Here is a 23414-nt window from a genome sequence, read left to right as displayed (position 1 = left end):
AGGAAGGAAGGAAAGAGGTGAAAATTATAGGAAACGGGTAGATTGAGTTATATAGCCCTTCTCGTATATAACAAGGAAAGCCTAGAGAATATAGTCCAAGGATAAATCTACTGTTCTAAGAAAGGAACTATTTCTTGAGTCTGGTTGGATATATCCCATCAGAAATAACATAACAAGCAGAGATGAGCACAGTACATAGTAAACAGTTTTCTTCTCTACAGGAATAAAATTTAACAAAGACAGAATTTCATGCCTAATTTCTGGTTCTGTGTTCTATTTCAAAGTTCCAAGCTGACTCTAAAATTATTTTTGGCTAAAAGGTTTAAAAGACAAATTGTGCATCTCTAGGTTACTGTCAAAGAGTCCTACAAGAACTAGAAAATCACTGCAGACAGTAACAAAATGATCGAAATCTGTGACACAGTGTTCTCTGGCTTTGCCCAAAACTAGATTGAGAAATGGTGGCAGAATGGAAGGGAAGAGAAGGTATTGTAAAACTCTGTAAGGAGGCGATGGTAACAGGAAAGAAGTATGCCTTAAGTGGAGACATTTCATTCTCCAATCCTGAAAATACCAGAAAAATGCTTTCTAGAGAATTTGGAACAATAATTTGAAGGACATGACAACATTAAGATTTCAATGATGACAAAGCATAATACAATCCAGAACGGTAACTGAGTAAACACCGGATACCTCTTTACATAGGCCAAGTTTTCCTGAGGGCCACTAATTTCATGCTGTCATGAAAAGATGGCAACAGTCAAAGAAATAACGAGATAGGCCTGTTTATTCTTCCTTCTTAACTTTGTTGCTGTTTCTTCTGGCAAGTCCTCTCAAAAAATGAATAGCACAGCATGGTTTGAGATCACTCAGGCTTTACTTTTCTTTTTCTCATTCCTCTTTTTACACCTTTTACTCAGCCTTAGGACAACATTATTCAATGCTCTAGTTATTTACCCTTTGAACTCATTATCATGAATTATAGAGACACAAGTTCTGCTATCTGTTGCATGCACATCATTAAGTGGCTTCATTAAAGTATTAATTTTACCTGATAAGTGTGAAAAACATTTGTGAGTTTTGTTCATTTATATAACTGAACAACCATCTGTGCAAGATCTTGATGAGGGAAGAGAAGAAAAGCCTATACATAGTAAATACCCTCTAAAAAACACAGTTGAGAGACTCCAAAGTAACTGTTGGCTCACAATGAATCCCCATAGCGCTCAAATATAGTTGGGGTGAGATTATGGCCAGAGCTCCCATCTTGACTTTTAAGACCTTTAAGAAGGCTGTGTTCATATTGACATGGGAACATAAGCCCAATTCCTATTAAGAGCACCTCTGTTAGAAAGTTACTGAACTCAGCAGGAGTGCTATTACAAAGGGCTCCGAATTTATATATTATGGGTAATTGGTAGGAGGATGGGAGGTCAGCATGTGTGATCTCTGTGGGAGGCAGAAAACAGTGGACATGAGATTTGTTAGAGGGTCCTCTTCTTTGTGGTGATCAGCCTACCCTCGTCTAACAGCCCGGAACTGACTGTGGAGATTCACAGGTCAAGCTCTGATGTCAGACAGATCTGGGTGTAAGTCCTGGGCCTGCCACTTACTGGTTACATGAAGTCTAAGCCTCAGTTTCTACATCTATATTACTTCCTAGAGCTATTGTAAGTCTTAAATTAAATCATGTCTGTAAAGGCTCAATTAAGGCTGGTTATTGTTAATTCAGTGATGAAGGGCGAGAGTGAAAATGCAAGTCACGGATGCTTCCATCTTTCCTAAAGACTGGGTATGAGTGACAGGGAGTAGAGATGAGTGTGTGACTAGGAGACAGCATGGGACACCGCAAGGGATTTCCCATAACTCCCAGGGCTCATGCTGCTTGCTGGCTTCTCCTGGACCTATCTTTGCTTCCTTCCCTTCCAGAGCCTGAGGTGTAAGAGTCAGAAATAATGGACTGGTAAGTAGGTGATACTGAAGTGAGTACATATCCTAGTCCATAAAATATTTGTTTCTGGATAGGTATAGAATTAAATGTAATCAAAAGGAGGCCAATGGCTGTAGGTCAATTCTGCTCATTACTGTGTCCAGAGTAGAAATTCTAGGATTAGCTGTGTTCCTACCTCTAAAGGATACTAGACTAAAGCAAACAGAACACTTAATAAAGCTGCTGTTATGTGTTGAACGGTGTACACCGCCCCCATCACATATTCATATGTTGAAATCTCAACCCCCAGTACTTCAGAATGTGACTTGATTTGGAAATAGGGTGATTGCAGACATAATGAGTTAGTTAAGATGAGATCATACCGGAGTAGGGTGGGCCCCTAATCCGATATGACCAGTGTCCTCATAAAAAGGGAAAATTTGGGGACAGACACATACACATGGAGAATGACATGTGAACATGAAAGCTGAGATTAGGGTTGTGCGTATATAAGCCAAGGAATGCCAAAGATTTCCAGCAAACCACCAGAGCTAGGGGAGAGGCATGAAACAGCAATTTTCCAGCACAGCTCTCTGAAGGAACCAATCCTGCCAACACCCTGATCTCAGATTTTTCATCTCCAGTACCATAAGACAATAAATTTCTGTTATTTATTTATTTATTTATTTATTTTGAATTTTAAATGTCTGGTATTTAAACCACCCAGTTTGTGGTACTTTGTTACAGCACCCCTAGCAAACTAATACATAAAGTAATGTGATATCCATTTCTCCTAAACAGTTCTGGAGCTAGAGTGAAGCAAATGAGGCATTTACCTCAGGCACAAAATTTAAGAAGACCAAAAAATCCTCAGTAATCAAGATAAATAATCTAATGCAATATGTTAAAAAATCAAAATTACTGCAAAAAATTCATACCAAACAAAATGTCAAAAATTCACATAAAGACAGGATTAATAATGGCTTCATGCTAAGCATATTGAAGCATGGGGCAAAAGTAATGAAAAACTAGCAATACCAATCCTGTCCATATTTAAATTTTTGATATATTGTTTGTTATGGATTTTTTGTATTAATTTTTATTTCCTATAATACTGCATGAAAAGACAAGAGTACTTCAAAAAGTTTGTGGAAAAATAAAATTAAAAGATAATATGAATATTTCCATGAACTTTTTGAAATACTTTCTTATTATGTTTCTTGATTATTGAGATTTTGGGTGCCCCTTAAATGTTACACCTGAGAGGAACACCTAACTTGCCTCACCTTAGGCCTTGCCCTGCCTCAGAACCATCTGCTGAGGTTAGGACCCTAATTTCAGCACACACTCGGCTGAAACCTGTGTGATCCAACTTTCATCATTTTGTTATTGGCCAAACATTGAAGAAAGAGTGCTTGCCGGGTATTTCTGCTTGGCTTTCATGTTATTTCAAACACAAGGATTAACATGAAACTCTACTTCTCAATTTTGAATTGATTCCTTTGCTGTTACCCTTTCTTCAGTTACAATATTATTCTCCCATCAATTCTGGGTCAAAACTTCAGTATCAGTGTTGGCTCTGGTGTCTCTCTTGTCACCCATATCCAGTTTTTAAATCATGCTAATTCTTTCCCTAGCTCCTAAGTAAAATGGCCTTATTGTCCTTTTGTAAAATAAATATTAAAGAATACATTGAAATATAAAATTTCTTATATTTTAGAGCCGCAACTAGGCAAGCTGCTGTCACCTCCCTGGGGCCCCATGGGCATCCTGAGGCATGGAGCTGGGGTAAGCCAAACCCAGCTGCAACCAGGTAAAGAGCACACCAAAAACACCATGTCCACATGGGTAGCCCACCACAGCCACTGCAATTGCCCTGGCTGCCACATAAGTGGCTAGTCTCTATGGCAGCAGTCACAGCCACTGTGCAGATGGCATGCCAGACTCTGAACTGCATTGACACAAGGACAGGCACTAGCAGAGACCAAAAAACAAACAAACAAAAAAAGAGGTAATCTCTCTCTCTCCACAAAGTAAACTCCAGAGTAACAGAATAGAAGCAGCATCTGCTTTATGATAACAGGGGAGGACTGATCACACCTGTCTCAGATCATGTAGGCAACAAATCAACCGAGGAACAGTTAATCTATCAGATGGAGAGAACAAATCTATGGTTATTAGAGTGGGAAGGGGGAGGGGAAAGGGGGTGGAGAAGTGGAAGGGGAGGGGAGGGGGAAGGGAAGATATTGGATAAGGGGCACAAAGAATAAAGTATGATTTATAATGATGAATATGCTAATAAGAAGTAAATTATAAAATTTTTAAAAATGGACAAAGGACCCAAACAGACATTTCTCAAAAGAAGTTATACAAATGGCCAACAGACACATGGAAAAATGCTGAACATTATTAGCCATCAGGGAAATGCAAATTAAAACCACGATGAGATATCATCTCACTCCAGTTAGACTGGCTGTTATCAACAAGACAGAGAATAACAAATGCTGGTGAGGATGCTGTGAAAAGGGAACCCTCCTACATTTTTGATGAGAACGTAAATTGGTACGTCCATTGTGGAAAACGGTATGAAGTTTCCTCAGAGTAGTAAAAATAGATCTACCTTACAACCCAGCCATCCCACTACCAGGTATATAACCAAAGGAAATGAAATTAATTTATCAAAGAGACACCTGCACTCCTATGTTCACTGCAATGCTATTCACAATAGCCAAGAGATGGAATCAACCTAAATGTCTATGAACAGATGAATGGATAAAAAATCTGTAGTACATATACATAACGGCATACTAATCAGTTATTAAAAGCAATGATATCCTATCATTTGCAGCAACATGGATGGAACTGGAAACCATCATGTTAAATGAAGTCAGGCGTAAAAAGACAAATACTGCATTATAACACTTATATGTGGAATCTAAAAAAACAGTGGTTCTTATAGAAGTAGAGAGTAGAATAATAGTTACCAGAGGCTGGGAGGAGAGGGGAAGTAGGAGACTAAGGGGTACAAAGTTAAGCTACCCTAAGTGAATCAATGTACAGTATATACATGTACTGAAACAACATGCTGTATGCCACAAATATGTACAAGTAAATGTTAAAATATTTTAAATTAGAAAAAAGAATAATATTAAATGAGAATTAACTTAAATGAGGTCATACAGTATATGAAAGTTCCTGGCATAGATCTTAGCACTAAGGGAGTGTTCAATAAATATTTTTTGAATTAGAATTTGATTCGTCTTCTGTGGCCATGCAGGCAAAATCAAGTTCTATAGGTTATTATATACACTTTGCTTAAATCTTTTCTTCCCTGTCAAATATTTCCAATTACTTGAGTTATTTTCTGATATCATGATTTCCTGTTATAATTTCCACAGTAGCTTTGATGCTACTGTATCCCTGAAAAGATCCCTGCCCCATACCATCCCCTTTGCTGGGGGCAAGAAATGTGGGGAATCTATGGGGAGTTATACAAATCATGCATGTAGGAGAGGTAGGGATTTAGAAAGGGAATTAATCTGGCCAATGTAAGATGTGTCTGATAAACATTTTTTTAAAAAATATGATAATGATTTTGATGTCAGAGTTAGGGCCAGGGAGCCTGATAGTCAGTCTTATCACACCTAGTCCTCTTACTAGGTTCTTGACTCCACCACAGGAAAGAAGTCAAGGGCAGAGTCACAGTAGAAAGTGAGAATAAGTTTAACATAACAGATAAGAAACACAGGTTCCAAGCTTTCAGTCAAGATGGCGGAATAGATGGTCCTCAGCATCACTGTCTCTCACAAATCAACCAATTTACGACTATAAAAAAGGAACGACAGCCAAGCTGGGGCCATTAGAGCTGGGGAAGAAGAGGAGAGACCTATGGAGTACATGAAGGTGGGAGAAGCCATGATGAGAGAAAGAAAAAACTGCTCTGACCATTTCAAATCCTGGCCACTTCCAGGCTGGAGCTGCTGAGTGCATGGAGCAGGAGCTGGCAATAGCCACAGCTGTGCCCTTCAGATGAAGTTGCTTGGAGGCAGCAGGGGAGAAAAGAGAGCTTTGGTGGCCCCTAGGACAGCAAGACCACTAATACGGTTCTCATGGACCTATGTAAGAGTGAAATGCCACAATAACTGAAAAAAAGGAGCCACTCAGAGACAGTGAGTCATAGCAAGGGACCGGAGCATGATCCATCCCATGGGAAGTGTTTGGAGCATAGGCTGTGGCCAGGGAAAACTGTGGCACAGCAAGGACAGCTGATCTGTTCCTCAATCGGTGCATGACCACTCAGAGGAGACTGGTCAGGAATATAGAATTGCATGGGGTGCAGTTTGCTGAAAAGATTCAGGCCCAGACCAGAGTTTCTACACAACCCAGGTCCATCAGATTTCACTAGACCCAAAAGTTCCTATAAAGTCAACCATTAAAACCTGAGCTGCACAAAAAGCCTTCCCTAGGCAATCAGCAGCAAAGCAGCAATTTAGCTCAACCACAGAGCTCAAGTACTGGTCTCCACAGGAAATTCCCCCATTTTAGAAGTAAGCAAAGGATAACAAATTAGTTCCAGCACAGAATTTAAGTGGTGGGAACAGCAAATAATCCAACAGAGAAGTAGAGGGGGAAAAAAAGTACCCGCAACCAGAAACAAAGTCTGATATTTAGTAAAGTTCTCATTTAACCAAAGAACACCTATAACACCTAGAAGGACTGGAAGTCCCCTGGGCTACCAAGCAAGAAACGGGGGAGGGCCAGGGGCCTCAACAATGCCCCCACACACCCGCAACCAGTCCTGAGGGTGGGGGCTGAGGACCTTGGCCACACACCCCCAACACACGCAACCATTCCAGCAATGACCACCAAGCCACTATAGGAAAAGCCCTAGGCTCTTCTGAGCCGGGGTGGTGGTGGGGCCTCAGCCATATCCCCCCAACACGTGCAACCAGCCCAGCAACACCACAGCTGCTGCAGGAAGTGCCCTGGGTTCTCCCAAGCTGGGGTTGTGGGGGGGCGAGGGTTTTTGCCACACCCCCCTCACATCTGCACCCAGCCTGGCAATGACCAAGCCACCGCTGCAAGCCCCCTTGTCTCCCCTGTGGGAATGAGGGGGGTGCCACAGGCCCCAATCCTGCCCCTCCTCTTTCCTCCTTCCATCCCATTTCCTTCCCCTTTCCTCTCTCCCCCTCCTTCCCAACTGCTCCACAACGACATCACAGATTAAAAAAAAAAAAAAAAGATGAAAAGAAATACAGGTTCCACAGAGAGAACGCAGTATAGCTTCAGATGCTGAGCAGGGCCCACACCAAGTTTAACACAAAAGCAAGTCCAGTACAGACATCAAGTCTAACATAATAGCAAGGAAAACATACTTAAAGTTCAGTACAAGGTGCAGGCTGGCTCAAGAGAATGAGCAGCGGCTTGCTGAAAGTAAGTTAAATACAAAGTAAAGCATAAACACCTCACCGGCAAAGCTCAAGTTGCTTCCAGGAAAGTGAACAACTCCCCGCCTTCAGCTGGGATTCAGCTTTTATTGTTTCTCTGTCTAATGAATATTCAATTAAGGGGATGGTTCCCAGTTATGTAACACTTAGTCTTGCACATGCTCAGTCAGTCTCTTCCTGGAGCAGTTCATTGGTCAGACCTTATGACACACACCAGGCATATTCAAGAATATTCTGTGCTCTCTTCTGAGCATGCCCAGCCACTGAATTTGCTTCATTGGTCAGACCTTATGACACGCACCAGGCATATTCAAGAATATTCTGTGCTCTCTTCTGAGCATGCCCAGCCACTGAATTTGCATAAGTCAGCCCCTTGTGGTCTCATTTTTCCCGTGTTGGTGCTAAAAATAGGTCTAACTGGCAACAGTAGCTTTCCTCTAGCGGAGAGCTCAGAGGAGGGGGTTTGAGACCTCCAGTGGCTGGAAACCCAGAGGCTTGTCCTGAAACCTGAGCCTAGAGAAACTGAGCACCTCCTATATCAGTTTGTTTTGTGCTCACTCTGTGCCGGAAAGGTGCCAAGCCCTTTACATAATTTTTTATTTTATCCTCATGAACCATGAGCCAAGGAGTTGATACCTTCTTTATCATCATTTTACAGATGATGTTCAGCAACAGGAGGGGACTTGCCCCCATCCCACAGTTTGTAATCCCAGGATTTCTGATAACTTTTTGTGTGGATTAAGTGAATTGATATTTGTAACAGGACAGTGCCTGACATATAGTAAATACTACGTTATTGTTAGCAACTATTATGATTCCTTGATTTTAGAATTTAGAAGATCCTCCCCAATTCTTTTTCTTCTACGCACAAAGCTAGAGTTCTCACTTCTTTCTACCCCCACCCCCGAGATCCTGCAACCTGTGCTTACCCCTTCTCTCGTAGAGCCAGCAGAACCCAGATGGAGAAAAGTTTCTGAGTGCAACAAAATTAGTAAGAAATAAGAAGAAAGGGGAAGCACCTTTTCAGAATATGGAAACAAAGGAAGGGGTGACACCAGAATGGTGAAGGGATGAAAGAAGAGAGCACTGTAGGAACTGCTGGAAAGAAGGAAGGGGTGTTCAACATGATGGTTTCCAGTTCCATCTATATTTCTACAAATGAGAGAATGTAATTTCTTTTTATAGCTGAATAGTATTCCATTATATAAATATTCCACAGTTTTTTTAATCTATTCATCTGTTGATGGGCATTAGGTTGATTTCATCTCTTAGCTATTGTGAATAGTGCTGCAATGAACATGGGAGTGCAGGTGTCTTTTTGATACATTGATTGTCACTCCCCTATTCTTTGAAGAAGGGCACATGGCTTTTCAGAGTTTAGATGATGTTCCTGAGCCTTCTTTGCAGGTAGATGTGGTCACTGACTTCTGGCCAATGACTATAAGGGGAAACATCTTTTAGCAGTGCACGAGTTACTTAGCTGTTGTCATTTCATTCCAAATCTTCTCTGCTCTGTGATGATGTTACTGGGACACAACAAACTGCATTTCCCAGAATTCTTCTCCCTACGGGGAGACTGGAAGTTAGGAGAAAGAGAGAAGCAATTTTTGTTATGTTTGCTTGTTATTCCTGTCATGGTAAGGCCCCAGAGTCAGCATTTTGTTTGAGCCTCCAGCTTCTTTTGGCACTTGCAGAACAAGCCTTTTTGTCTCCTCAAAGTTACGTGGAGTAGCCAGGTCCCAGCTCTTCAGATTTGCTAGGTTCTGATGATCTAAACTATTTTATTGTTTGTTTGTTTGTTTTTGTCTTTTTGGTGACCAGCACTCAGCCAGTGAGTGCACTGGTCCTTCCTATATAGGATCCGAACCTGTGGCGGGGGCGTCGCGGCGCTCCCAGCGCCACACTCAACCGAGTGCGCCACAGGCTTGGCCTGATCTAAACTATTTTAAAAATATTCTGGCCTTAGGAGTGGTAGCTGCACTTATCTCTGGGTTACTTCAGTGTTCCTATTTTGCTCTTTCAGCTCACGAACACCAGTGTAACCAATTCTTTGTATTTAATTCTTTTTGTTGAAATACTTACTCTGATATCTGTTTTCCTGAATAGATTCTAGTACATAGTAACAAAAATGGTACCAGGGAACAGACCCTGAAAGATGAAATTCTGGATTTGGTTCAGCCAATAAAAAAATGAGTTACTGGGCCGAGCCCGTGGCGCTCGGGAGAGTGCAGCGCTGGAAGCACGGTGACGCTCCCGCCACGGGTTCGGATCCTATATAGGAATGGCTGGTGCACTCACTGGCTGAGTACCGGTCACGAAAAAGACAAAAAAGAAAAAAAAGAGTTACTAATGATCCATGGCATGCATTGTATCATGGTTAATTAAATGATTTTTTTGTGGTGGATTATGATGAATTGTTTACTAATGCAAATGTCTTAGAGACCAAGTGGCATATCCATATCTTTTTGGTAGTAATGAAAACCTTAAAAACTTGAAGTTAGGGCAACTCCTTTTAACTGCACTGGAGAGCTTACAGAGAGAAAATGACAAGTTCAGGTCTTTAAACTCTGAACTAAAGACACTGTCAGTGAACCAGAGTTTCTATAGTGGCGACAACAGAGCGTCTCATTTTTGTTTTTGTAGCCAATGAGCTGATTTTGCAGGTCAGGCCAGAATTTAATTTTGTAGGTTGCAGAATTACTAGTTGAATTTATAGACTTGCCAAAGTGTTACTCGAAAGTTAGAACATTGATTGGAAAGGAATAAGACTTGGAATGGAGTAGCTGGGTTGACTCAGACAAAGCTGAGAGTCTTCAACCTCTGAGTTTTTCTGAGCCTCCCTTGAAGCAGCATCAGCTTCTCTGACTGTATTTGAGCCTGGCCTTCCCTTACTCAAAGGTCTTGTAACAACCTTGTGTGAGGCAGTTGCCTTACAAGGGAGTGCCTAGTCTTGTGAAGACACACCAGCACCACTTCTCATGGCCTGCAGCTCCATAGCTTAAGTCAGATTAAGTACAAACTATGACTCAGGAGGGTATAACTCATACACAAAAGAACTGCAAAATTTTGCTAATGTGTATGTTGGTGGAAACCCAGTGAATTTATGTGGGAGTGGGTTTTCTGGTTATTAGACTGAGGTAGATAGGATATACATTGGATTAGGCTAAATTTACTGATATGAACTTGTAAAGAGTCTGAATTTAATATATTAACTGGAGGAGCTGCAAGAAGACGTAACAGTTTGCTTGGTTGATTGAAACCTGGACTCGGCAGTGGTCTACGTTCAGTGAGGCTGAGACACTAGAGCTGCTGGACAGGTCATTATTTTCTGAGGTCGTTCTCGAGATGAAGTTGTTTTGAGATGACTGATTTTTTTTCATTATCCCACAAACCTGAATATTTACTACTCTGTCTCTTTTTCACTATTTATACTATGAAAATCTCTTAGGGAAACAGAAGCATAAAAAAACTCCTAGGATCCTGGGAAACTTCTGCATTTCAGCACCTCATCATCCCAAACCCTTGTGTAGCCTCATATCTCCTGTATGGAACTCTGCTGTGGCTTCTCAGTCAGTCTTGTCCATTGCAGAGAACATTCCATGTTGGAATGCTTCCTGACAGATGTAACAACTGGAAATGTGTCAGTCTTAAGAATTATTTCAAAAGACTCTTCTCAAGTGATTAAACACATATATTGAATGAATAACCGCTTGATTCTTACTTCAGCTTTGCTTCCCTCCCTGAATGTTATGTTTACATTGGCAAAGAGGACACCAATAACCACTGCTTTAGTTTCCTATTTGCTGTAACAAATGATCTCAAAGTTAGTAGCTTAAACCAACACAAATCCATTATCTTACAGTTTTGAAGGTCCCAAGTCTGAAATGGTTCTCACTATTGGAGGCCCCAGGGGAGCATCTGTTCTCTTGCATTTTCCAGTTTTTAGGGGTCTCCCACATCGCCCTGCATCTGCAAAGCCAGCAATGGCTGGTCCAGTCTCCCTCACATCGCTTCACTTCCCCGTCTTCCGTAGGGAAGATGAGAGGCTAGACAAGGGCACGGGGCGACCAAGGCACTGAAATGGAGAGGATCCTATGAGTTTTTTATGTTTCTGTTTCCCTGAGGTTTTAAAAATATGAGTAGGGAAAAAGGAACACAGTAGGACCCATTTGGGCTTTTGGGATAATGAAAAATATCAATCATCTCAGAACAACTTCATCTCAAAGACGACTTAAGTAATTTAGAAAATAATGATCTGTTCTAGAAATTTTTTTTGATTTTCAGAAAATACATACAACCTTATATTTCAGTCAAGACACTGACTCTTCTGTCTCCCTCTTCCCATTTAAAGCCCTTTATGATTACACTGGGCCCACTCTGGATAATCCAGGATAGGTCCCACATCAAGATTTTAAATCACATCTGCAAAGTCTCTCTCTCAGTATGTAAGGTAACATATTCACAGATTCCAGGGATTAGGACGTGGACATCTTTGGGGTAGGAGGGTGCACTATTCTATTTACCACAAATGCTTTAACACAGAAGAATGGATAATATCCGAAATGAGACAGAATAATTGGGGAGATATTGTTCTCCTTTTGCTATTTTTCAACTCATGCTACTTTACTATTTTAGCAGTTGTAGTAATAAAATACCTTTCTGGAGTAAAATTACTATCCGGGCACACTTTTACAGGGCTGGCCCAAGGCCACAATTGTGAAGCAGAAATTTGTGGTGTAAAATTTTCCCCCTCCACTCCTATTTTTCTTTCCCAAAACTCTGCTCTCATCTCTTACTCCCAGTCTTAGGCTAATACCAATAAGGTAGTTTGTAATAGGAGCTAAAGAAATGACCCTCCTGAGGATATTGCCATGTTATCAAAAGGTTTTGAAAATTGAAAGACTTAAAAACACAGAGTGGAGCCATAAATTCCAAAATGATGCTAATAGGCTGACAGTAAATTATATTAAAATATTTATTCACTATATACTATGCTAGTCATTAGGGGGATTCAAAGATAAGTAAAATTCAGTTGCTATTCTCAAGGAGTTGACAGTTTGCTCAATTGAGAATTCATATTTATTGGATCAGAGGACATTCACAGCACTCCTGTGGGTTCTAGTCCTTTGTACCTACACTATAACTTACAGATATTAGGATTTAAAAACTAGATGTTTTTGTTTGTTTATGAGATTGCTACGGATTTATATATACCATGGGTCACAAATTTCACAGACGTGGGAGAGGAAGAGATGGGACAAAAACTTTAAACTTGCCAGTAAAACAATATCTTACGGTTTAAATAATCTCTTCTGAATGATTCAGATTCTTAGATTTTAAATTTCTTTCCCCTTCATTGATACCATTCCAAAATGGTATCTGGGTGTTTTAGGGGGTGAGGCATATGTGACCACATGATCGTAGGAAGATACAGGGGTTTCTGGATTTTAGCTGGTCTGTGATGTGGAGTAGCTACTCTGGTTTTCTTCCTAGACTAGTGTCCAGTGAAACATATTTGGGCCTGTGTGGTCACTTGGACACTATGCTGGAATATACTCTGGTCCTAGTCATATGTTTCTGGAGGTGAAGTATCCACATATTACAGCCTCACAATCCCAACTCCAGGCTTTCACTAGTCTTTGATCTCTCTCAACACTTCATGTTCATTATCAGGGCAGGTGGGAATGTGTGTGTTCCTGGCATGTCTCGTGTGGACTATGGAAGGACGGGACTGCTGCTTCAGGCTTCTCGATCCCTCACCAATGCAGTTATTGCTTCTGCATCAAGATGGATGAGGCTGCATGTGCCAGTCCACCTAAGGGCATAAAGTCTTCCAACTCCTGCCCTGGGTGGTGCAGCTAAGATTGCCAGGAGACAGATTCTGAGATGGAGATTTGCATGCAGAAGTTTATGGAGGAGGGCTCCTGAATCTGCACTTGTGCAGGAATGACGGAAGCAAGACTGAACTATGACACAGTGAAGCAGAGGCTTAGCCCGTCCCATGGAAAAGCTCCAAGGCTAGGATGAACCATAAAGTGGTCCCAAATTAAAGCAGGGGTGCTGGGCATTTATACTCCTATATTGACCAATTACTAGATGAGACTTGCTCTCCCCACCCAAAGAGAGCATTTCCTTAGGAAAAGTGACTCTCTTTAGCTTAGAGCAGTTCCTTGGAAAATGTTTAGCTGTGAACTGTCAGATATCAACACTTGGTAGCTGGGGAAATGAGTGTCTTAGTCTTGAAGGAGGGAGGAACTGAGGGGCATACCACAGCATCTGCTACCCTGGGGAAGCATGCCATTTGCCTCTCCTGACTCCCAGTTGACGGCATTCTTGGGCTCCCTCTCATCTGGATATTCGTATTGGTCTCCATTGCCCCAATTCCATCTGGGCATTCCACCCTGAGTGGGAAAGAAGAGCCATAGTCATTTGATCTTCTCCATTTCCTTGCCATTTCTATTTCTTTTTTTTTTTATTACATTGTGTAATGATAACTATAGTAATTATCCTGATTTGAACATTACACATTGCACACAGGTATTGATATTCAATGCTGTACCCCATAGATATATACAAGCAATTTATTTTTTATTTTTTATTTTGTCAATATACAATGTGGTTGATTATTGCGGCCAATTACTGAAACCTCCCTCCCTACCCTCTGTGTCTCCCCCTCCCTCCCAACAATGTTCTTTCTATTCACTTGTCATATCAACTTCAAGGAATTGTAATTGTTGTGTCTTCTTCCCTCCCCCCCTGTTTTTTTGTGTATTTATTTATTTTTAGCTCACACAAATAAGTGAAAACATGTGAAATTTCTCTTTCTGTGCCTGACTTGTTTCACTTAATGTAATTCTCTCTAGGTCCATCCATGTTGTTGCAAATGGCAGTATTTCATTCTTTTTTATAGCAGAGTAGTATTCAATTGTGTAGATATACCACATTTTCCGTATCCACTCATCTGAAGATGGACATTTGGGCAGGTTCCAACTCTTAGCTATTGAAAAGAGTGCTGCAATGAACATTGGGGAACAGGTATAACTTCGACTTGATGATTTCCACTGCTCTGGGTATATTCCTAGCAGTGGGATAGCTGGGTCATATGGTAGATCTATCTGCAATTGTTTGAGGAACCTCCATACCATTTTCCATAGAGGCTACACCATTTTGTAGTCCCACCAACAATGTATGAGAGTTCCTTTTCCTCCACAACCTCACCAGCATTTATCATTCACAGTCTTTTGGATATTAGCCATCCTAACTGAGGTAAGATGGTATCTCAGTGTGGTTTTGATTTGTATTTCCTGAATGCTCAGTGATGTTGAGCATTTTTTCATATGTCTGTTGGCCATTTGTATATCTACCTTAGAGAAATGCCTATTTAGCTCTTCTGCCCATTTTTTAATTGGGTTGCTTGTTTTTTTCTTGTAAAGTTGTTTGAGTTCCTTATATATTCTGGATATTAATCCTTTGTCAGATGCATATTTTGCAAATATTTTCTCTCACTCTATTGGTTGTCTTTTAACTCTGTTAATTGTTTCTTTTGCTGTGCAGAAGCTTTTTAGTTTGATATAATCCCATTTGTTTATTTTTCCTTTGGTTGCCTGTGCTTTTGGGGTCATATTCATGAAGTCTGTGTCCAGTCCTACTTCCTGAAGTGTTTCTCCTATGTTTTCTTTAAGAAGTTTTATTGTTACAGGGTGTATATTTAATTCTTTAATCCATTTTGAGTTGATTTTAGTATATGGTGAGAGGTATGGGTCTAGTTTCATTCTCCTGCAAATTGATATCCAGTTATCCCAGCACCATTTGCTGAAGAGGCAGTCTCTTCCCCAGTGTATAGGCTTGGTGCTTTTGTCAAAGATCAGATAGCTGTAGGTGTGTGGGTTGATTGCTGGATTCTCTGTTCTATTCCATTGATCAGTGTGTCTGTTTTTATGCCAGTACCATACTGTTTTGGTTATTATAGCTTTGAAGTATAGTTTCAAGTCAGGTAGTGTTATGCCGTCAGCTTTTTTTTTTTTTTTTTTTTTTTTGCTCAGCATTGCTTTGGCTATGCATGGTCTTTTGTTATTCCATATAAATGTCTGGATAGTTTTTTCTATTTCTGAGAAAAATGTCATTGGAATTTTGATGGGGATTGCATTGAATTTGTATATCACCTTGGGTAGTATGGACATTTTCACAATGTTGATTCTTCCAATCCAAGAGCATGGGATATCTTTCCATCTTCTTGTACCCTCTCCAATTTCTCTCAGTAGTGGTTTGTAGTTCTCGTTATAGAGGTCTTTCACATCCTTGGTTAATTCAATTCCTAAGTATTTTATTTTTTGGTCAAGCTTTCTTGATTTCTCTTTCTGCACGTTCACTATTGGAGAATAGATATGCTACTGATTTTTGTGTGTTGTTTTTGTATCCTGCTACTTTGCTGAAATCATTAATCAACTCCAACAGTTTTTTTGTAGAGGCTTTAGGCTGTTCGATATATAGAATCATGTCATCTGCAAACAGGGACAGTTTGACTTCATCTTTTCCAACTGGATGCCCTTTATTTCCTTCTCTTCTCTGATTGCTCTGGCTAGTACTTCCAACACTATGTTGAATAGGAGTGGTGAGAGTGGGCATCCTTGTCTAGTGCCTGTTCTTAAAGGAAAGCTTTCAGCTTTTCCCCATTCAGGATGATATTGGCAGTGGGTTTATCATATATGGCTTTGATTATGTTGAGATACTTTTCATCTATACCTAACTTATAGAGGGTCTTTGTCATGAATGAGTGTTGAATTTTATCAAATGCTTTTTCAGCATCTATAGAGATGACTATATGTTCCTTGTGTTTGATTTTATTAATATGGTGTATCACATTTATTGATCTGCATATGTTGAACCAACCTTGCATCCCTGGGATGAATCCCACTTGATCGTGGTGTATAATTTTATGTACGTGTTGCTGTATTCTGTTAGCTAGTATTTTATTGAGGATTTTTGCATCTATGGTCATCAAGGGTATCGGCCTATAGTTTTCTTTTTCAGTTGTATCTTTACCTGGTTTTGGTATCAGGGTGATGTTTGCTTCATAAAATGAGTTTGGGAGATTTGCCTCTGTTTCAATCTTTTGGAACAGTTTGTAAAGAATCGGTGTCAATTCCTCTTTGAATGTTTGGTAAAATTCTGCTGTGAATCTATCTGGTCCTGGGCTTTTCTTTGTTGGGAGCCTTCTGATAACAGCTTCAATCTCCTTTATTGTTATTGGTCTCTTCAGATTTTCTACATCTTCTTGGCTCAGTTTTGGTAGCTTGTGTGTGTCCAGAAGTTTATCCATTTCCTCCCGATTTTCAAATTTGTTGGCATATAGTTGTTTATGGTAGTCTCGAAGAATTCCTTGTATTTCAGATGTATCAGTTGTAATATCACCTTTTTCATTTCTAAGTTTTGTTATTTGGATCTTCTCTCTTATTTTTATAGTTAGTAATGCTAATGGTTTGTCAATTTTATTTATCTTTTCAAAAAACCAACTTTTTGATTCATTGATCTTTTGTATTGTTTTTTGGGTTTCAATTTCATTAAGTTCTGCTCTGATCTTAATGATTTCTTTCCATCTGCTAACTTTGGGTTTGGATTGTTCTTGTTTTTCTAGTTCTCTAAGGTGAAGCGTTGGGTTGTTCACTTGCCATCTTTCCATTCTTCTGAAGTAAGCATTTAATGCAATAAATTTCCTCCTTAGTACTGCTTTTGCAGTATCCCACAGGTTTTGGTATGATGTATCATTATTTTCATTAGATTCAATAAATTTTTTGATTTCCTGTTTGATTTCTTCTTGGACCCATATGTCATTAAGTAGAATGCTGTTTAACTTTCATGGGTTTGTACAGTTTCCAGAATTTCGTTTGTTATTGATTTCTAATTTTAATCCATTGTGGTCTGAGAAAATACATGGGATGATTCCAATTTTTTTGAGTTTGTTGAGACTTGATTTGTGATCTAACATGTGATCTATCCTGGAGAATGATCCATGTGCTGATGAGAAGAATGAATATTCTGAGGTTGTTGGATGGAATGTTCTGTTGATATCTGCCAAGTCCAATTGGTATAGTGTGTTGTTTAGATCTGTGTTTCTCTGCTGATTCTTTGCCTTGATGATCTGTCCAATATTGACAGTGGGGTGTTCAGGTCCCCTGCTATTATGGTATTAGTGTCTATTTCCTTCTTTAGGTCTGATAGAGTTTGCTTTATAAATCTGGCTGCTCCAACATTGGGTGCATATATATTTATGATTGTTATGTCTTCTTGATGGATCAATACTTTTATCATTATGTAGTGGCCCTCATTATCTCTTTTTATGGTTTTTAGTTTAAAGTCTATTTTATCAGATATGAGAATAGCTACTCCAGCTCGTTTTTCATTTTTGTTTGCATGGTAAATCTTTTTCCATCCTTTCACTCTTAGTCTATGTGAGTCTTTATGGGTGAGGAGGTTCTCTTGAAGGCAGAATATATTTGGGTCCTCCTTTTTAATCCAGTCAGCCAGTCTGTGTCTTTTGATTGGGGAATTTAAGCCTTTTACATTAAGAGTTGTTATTGAAAAGTGTTGATTTAATCCTGGCATTTTATTGATTTTTGTTTGGATGTCTTAAGTGTCTTTTATTCCTTTCTTTCTGATTTACTGTTTGTTCTTTGTATTTGTTGGTTCCTTGGGTTGTGGATAAACTTTTTTTGTTCGTTTGTTTTCTCTTCATAGATGCCATTTTTATTATACTAGTTGGTTTTGATTTTTCTTGGGTTTTTATGGCAGTGGTAGTTATTTTTCAGGTACCAAACCCAGTACTCCCTTGAGAATTTCTTGTAAGGCTGGTTGTGTGGTAGTGAACTCCTGCAGTTTTTGTTTGTATGAGAAATATACTATTTGCCCTTCATTCCAGAAGGATAGCCTTGCGGGGTAGAGTATTCTTGGCTGGCAATCTTGTCTTTTAGTATTTTGAATATATCATCCCATTCCTTTCTGGCTTTATAGTTGTGATGAAAAGTCTGATGTTAGTCTGATTGGGGCTCCCTTACAGGTGATTTGACGGTTCTCTCTTGCAGCTTTTAAGATTCCCTCTTCATCTTTGAGTTTTGCCAATTTGATTATAACATGTCTTGGAGAAGACCTTTTTGGGTTGAATACAGTTGGGTTCTTTGAGCTTCCTGAATCTGAAGATCTGTGACTTTTCCTATACCTGGGAAGTTTTCTGCCACTATTGTTGTTGAATATATTTTCAATGCAAACTCCTTTTTCCTCCCCTTCTGGAATACCCATGACTTGGATATTTGAGTGCTTAAGGTTGTCTGATATCTCTCCTAGATTTTCTTCAATCCTTTTAATTCTTTTTTCTTTTTCTTTTTTCTTTTTTGTCTGCCTGTGTTATTTCAAACAGCCCATATTCAAGGTCCAAATTTCTCTCTTCTGCTTCTGCAAGCCTGCTGGTTAAACTCTCCATTGTGTTTTTTTATTTCATTGGGTGAATTCTTCAGCTTGGCAAGCTCTGCTACATTCTTTTTCAGGGCATTGATTTCCTTGTATATTTCTTCTTTCAGGTCCTGTATACTTTTCCTCATTTTGTCATGTTGTCTAGCTGAGTTTTCTTGTGTCTCATTCAGTTTTCTTAGAATTATCACTCGAAATTCCTTGTCAGACATTTCAAGGGCTTCTTGTTCTATAGGATCTAGAGCTTGAGAGTTATTACCCTTTGGTGGTGTGCTTTCTTGATTTTTCATATTTCTTGTGTCTTTCCTTTGATATTATTCATTGTGGCAGGGGGTGTCACAGTCTACTGGTTTGACACGATTGTTTGGCTAGGATGTTGCTGGGGTTGCCAATTTGGTATGGCTACCTCAGTGTCTGCTCGGTTGGCCACTAGTGCATTGTGTGCATGGTTGCCTTGGGTCTTGGGCCTCTCCAGGGAGCCACCTCTCTGGTCAGCATTGACTTGGCTGGCCTGCTGGGTCACGCGCCGGCACTGCATGCGTGTGGTCTCTGTGGATCTTCGACCTCCCCTGATGCTTGCCATTTCTATTTCTTACACTCTCCCTTAACAGTAAGGTTTGGGATTTCTCTGTCCTCCTTCTCCTTGGAGTGAACTTCTTCTAAATCTTGTTGTCAAAAACTATGAAGAATCTGAGATTTTCAGGCTAATATGTTGGCTTGCCACAGTTTCTCGGATGCTGGCAGAAGACATGAGACTACCAAGTCAAAGACATTTTTGCTCATGGCACATTAGACAGCATGAGCTTCATGTTAGTGCCTTTGCCCCATGTCCCTCAGTCCCATGGAGCAGTGTTGATGGCCCTAGATGGGTGGTGTAAACACAGTAGGTTTATGGCACGGCTGAGAAACTCCAAGCTTAGGAAACCCCAAAGCTGCACAAACTTTGAACCAGAGGGAGACATTATTTTTATTTTACTGTATAGCAAACAAACCTACCCTCTGCTCCAGAGGGATATACTGTCTCTGTCTTCCAAGACTGTTCTCTATGCTGTCCTCTTTGAAAAGATAGTCCACAATAAAAGGTTGTGTCTCTTTTCATAAGATGTGAAGAAACATGAGAGATTCATGGGGAATTGTTTCCCAACACTCACATCCTTAGCCCATAAACACTAAATTTCACAGCTCAGCCTTAAAGGCAGAAGGGGTATTCTTTTTACATTATGAAAGAAGCTATGATAGGAGTCAACTATAACAATAGTTTGGCTATTGTTATAAGAGTTTTAGATTGATTAGAAACTATGGATTATTAAAGATAAAATAAATTGGTTTGATATTTCCCAAATGTTGACCAAATTATCTTTTGGTTTTACATTCTTGTATCTTTCCTATTACTTAATACCCAGGAAGGTCACAATTACATGAAGCTTGCAACACACCAGACATGGTCTTGATTAGGACAATCACAATCTAAATTATACTGGCAGATCAGAGCCAGAATACTTGTATATGAGAATATATTCTCAAGGATAGAGTGTTAGTCCGTTTCTGTTGCTTATAACAAAATACTTGGAACTGGGTGATTTATAAAGAAAACAAAATTTATGTGCCACAGTTTCTGAGGCTGGGAAGTCCAAAGTCCAGGCAGCACATTTGTTGAAGGCCTTGGTGGTGGTGACAGTGACGGCAGAGTATCACATTGCAAAAATGATGGAGCAGAGAGAGACAGACTCTGTGTCCTCTTTTAAAGCCCTCATAACCATGCCCCTGACCACCATTATTAATCCATTCACTACTTCATGATCCTACAATCTAATCACCTCTTCAAGGCCTCACCTTTCAATTACCGTAATAGGATTTCTCACCCTCTTAACACTGCTATCACAGTGGGGGGTCAAGTTTAGCAGGGGCACTCAATCCAAGGTAGACATCTAGGTTTCCTTCTCAAAGAAGTTTAGATTTCTTGGACTGAAGTTCATTTTATTAGAGGTAGTAGATATAGATTTGTTTTGTTCGTAAATAGATAAAGTTGTGAGTGTTTACATACAACAGTTAAGGGGAAGCTTTGGAGTTGATATACTAAATCTAAAGTATTTTGAATAGAGAATCTGAGTAATTCCATTTTTAGAAGGCTGCATTTACCTGAATTATCAAAATTACTTTAAGGAAGATTCCACAGCTTTATTTTGTGTTTTATTCTGACATGTTGAACTGTCACATAGTAAGGTGACTTATTATATTAGTCAGAGTAATTAGTATTAGCTGCTACAAGAAACAACTTCCATGTTTCAGTGGCTTAATACAATTTTTTCTTTTAAACTACTTTTTTTTTTTCTTTAAAAAGATGACCGGTAAGGGGATCTTAACCCTTGACTTGGTGTTGTCAGCACCACGCTCTCCCAAGTGAGCCATGGGCCGGCCCTTCTTTTAAACTTCTTATTGATGTCACAGACCAGAACAGATCAGGTGACTCTCATAGGGTTCCCTCCCCCATTGTTGAGTCAGGGACCCAGGTTCCTTCCATTCGTGCTTCTGCTTTCCAGTGGGGCCTCCAGATTCCTTCGCTGGGTACCCTCTATTTGGCCAGCTGACAAGCAAAGAGTGTGAAGAACCACTTGGGAAGGTTCAGGGGTCAGGCCAGAAAGGGAGGTATATCACCATCCACATTCCATCGGCCCAAACTAGTTACGTGGCCTGACCCAGATGCAAAGGGTGGGGAAACATGACCTTCCTATTGTCTCTGTCACATTCTTTAATAAGAATCTGTCATCAACAATATTTATTGATGATCAGCTTGGAGGATGTCATTGTATTAGGCATTGTGAAAGTAAAAAGAAAGTCAGAAGTTCTCATGCACAAACATAGAAAATGGCTTAAGGCAAGAAATGTTTTGACTCATTCTATTTTAAGTAAGTCATTTAGTAATAGGTTGAGTCCAAAGCTTCATTCCGAGTTAGTTGTTTAAAAGTTAAGGACACATCTAATCCCTAGGAATAATGCATAAATTATGGCATATGTACCATACCACGTTTTCTGGGTTCAAATTTTAGATGCCCAGACTGCTGGTAGTGGTTTTTGCAGACAGTCCTCCATGTTCAACCGCTGAAGCAGCAGAAGAAGGTGGGCCTGCGCAGTGTAGGAAGTTGGGTGAGCCAATAACAAGTTAATTTTTTCATAAACATAAAAAGTGATAACTGCTTATTAAGCAGTCATTGAGAACCTAAAGGAGGATGGAATCAGGAGTTTGGGATCTGGGTGATGAAAAAACTATACAAAAGAACAGATAAAAATTTTTAGGACATAATGATTGTCGTCAAATTGGCAAAGGACCGCTATATAAGATAAGGAAGGAAAATAAACTAGTGTGATTATTAAATATGTAGCGATGTTACTAGCCAAACTAAAGTCGACATATGTTAGAATTACCCTAACCTCCTTTTTGTCATAACAGTCTAATAAATGTATTTTCAAGAGACTTGGTGACCTCACAATTATGGAATGAGAGTAAATTAAGCAGCTGCTTGCCTTCTGGGGTCCAATTTTGCACCCCCTTTTTATTTTGTAATGATCCAGATGACCAAGTCGCACAATGATGGCAGTAGGGAGCTGGTATTTGTGGAATGCCTATTGTATGTTGAGCACCACAAAGGAGCTTTAAAAATATACATGTTTACTACTTTAATTCTCAGGAGGATTCTCTGAGGCAGGCATGATTCTGTCTGCTTTAACAGAGGAGAAAAACTGAAGCCCGGTGAAGTTGCAGGACTTGATGAAAGACGCAGGACTGCCACTGTGGAACTGGACCCAGACACCAGGTCTTTAAATAGGGGTTCATTGCTTTACATTGTAATGCTGATATTAACATGACTGATTATTGTGTTCTCTGGTCCATATTTTGAACATTTTATAAATGCATGTAAGGTAAAATAAAAGATTGCTTACTTGAACGCTGAAAAAAAGGTAAAAGAAAGAAAAAATACTGAAATGCTGGAATGGATTGATTTTGGCAGCAAAGAAAAATATGTGTTACTGTCTCATTCTACTGTTCATGCTTCATCCTCTTTCCCTTCTTGATTTTATACTTCACCGATTTCTGAAAAAAGATTGACGGAAACTCCTGGGAAGCTCCCAAAAAGTCACGATGTACTGAAATGATTTTTAAATTCCTTGCTAAATAGATTGCTTGCTTTCAGATTGTGAAGAACCAACAGTACTGATAAATGAAAAAAAAAATCCATGTAGGTAGTACACACTTTTACGCTTTATATGAATGAAACTATATTATATGCCTTTTTATAGCTTACTTTTTAAATATTGTGTTCTTGGTATTCATCCCTGTTTCTTTGTGTAGCTGAAGATCTTTAATTTTTACCACAACTTGTTTTTCCTTTGTATGGTTGACAGACATCTGGGCTGTTTCCAGGTTTTTGATATAACCAACAATGCTGGTTAGAACATTCTTCTACAAATATTGTGGTGCACACATACAAATATTTCTGTAGGAGGCACATATTCTTAGCAGTGTAGTCACTGGGTCATAGTGTAAATACATCAACTTTACCAGATAATGTTATAATAAT

This window comes from Cynocephalus volans, chromosome 6, assembly GCF_027409185.1.
Source record: "Cynocephalus volans isolate mCynVol1 chromosome 6, mCynVol1.pri, whole genome shotgun sequence".
Classification (NCBI taxonomy): domain Eukaryota; kingdom Metazoa; phylum Chordata; class Mammalia; order Dermoptera; family Cynocephalidae; genus Cynocephalus; species Cynocephalus volans.
This window is presented reverse-complemented; position numbering follows the sequence as displayed.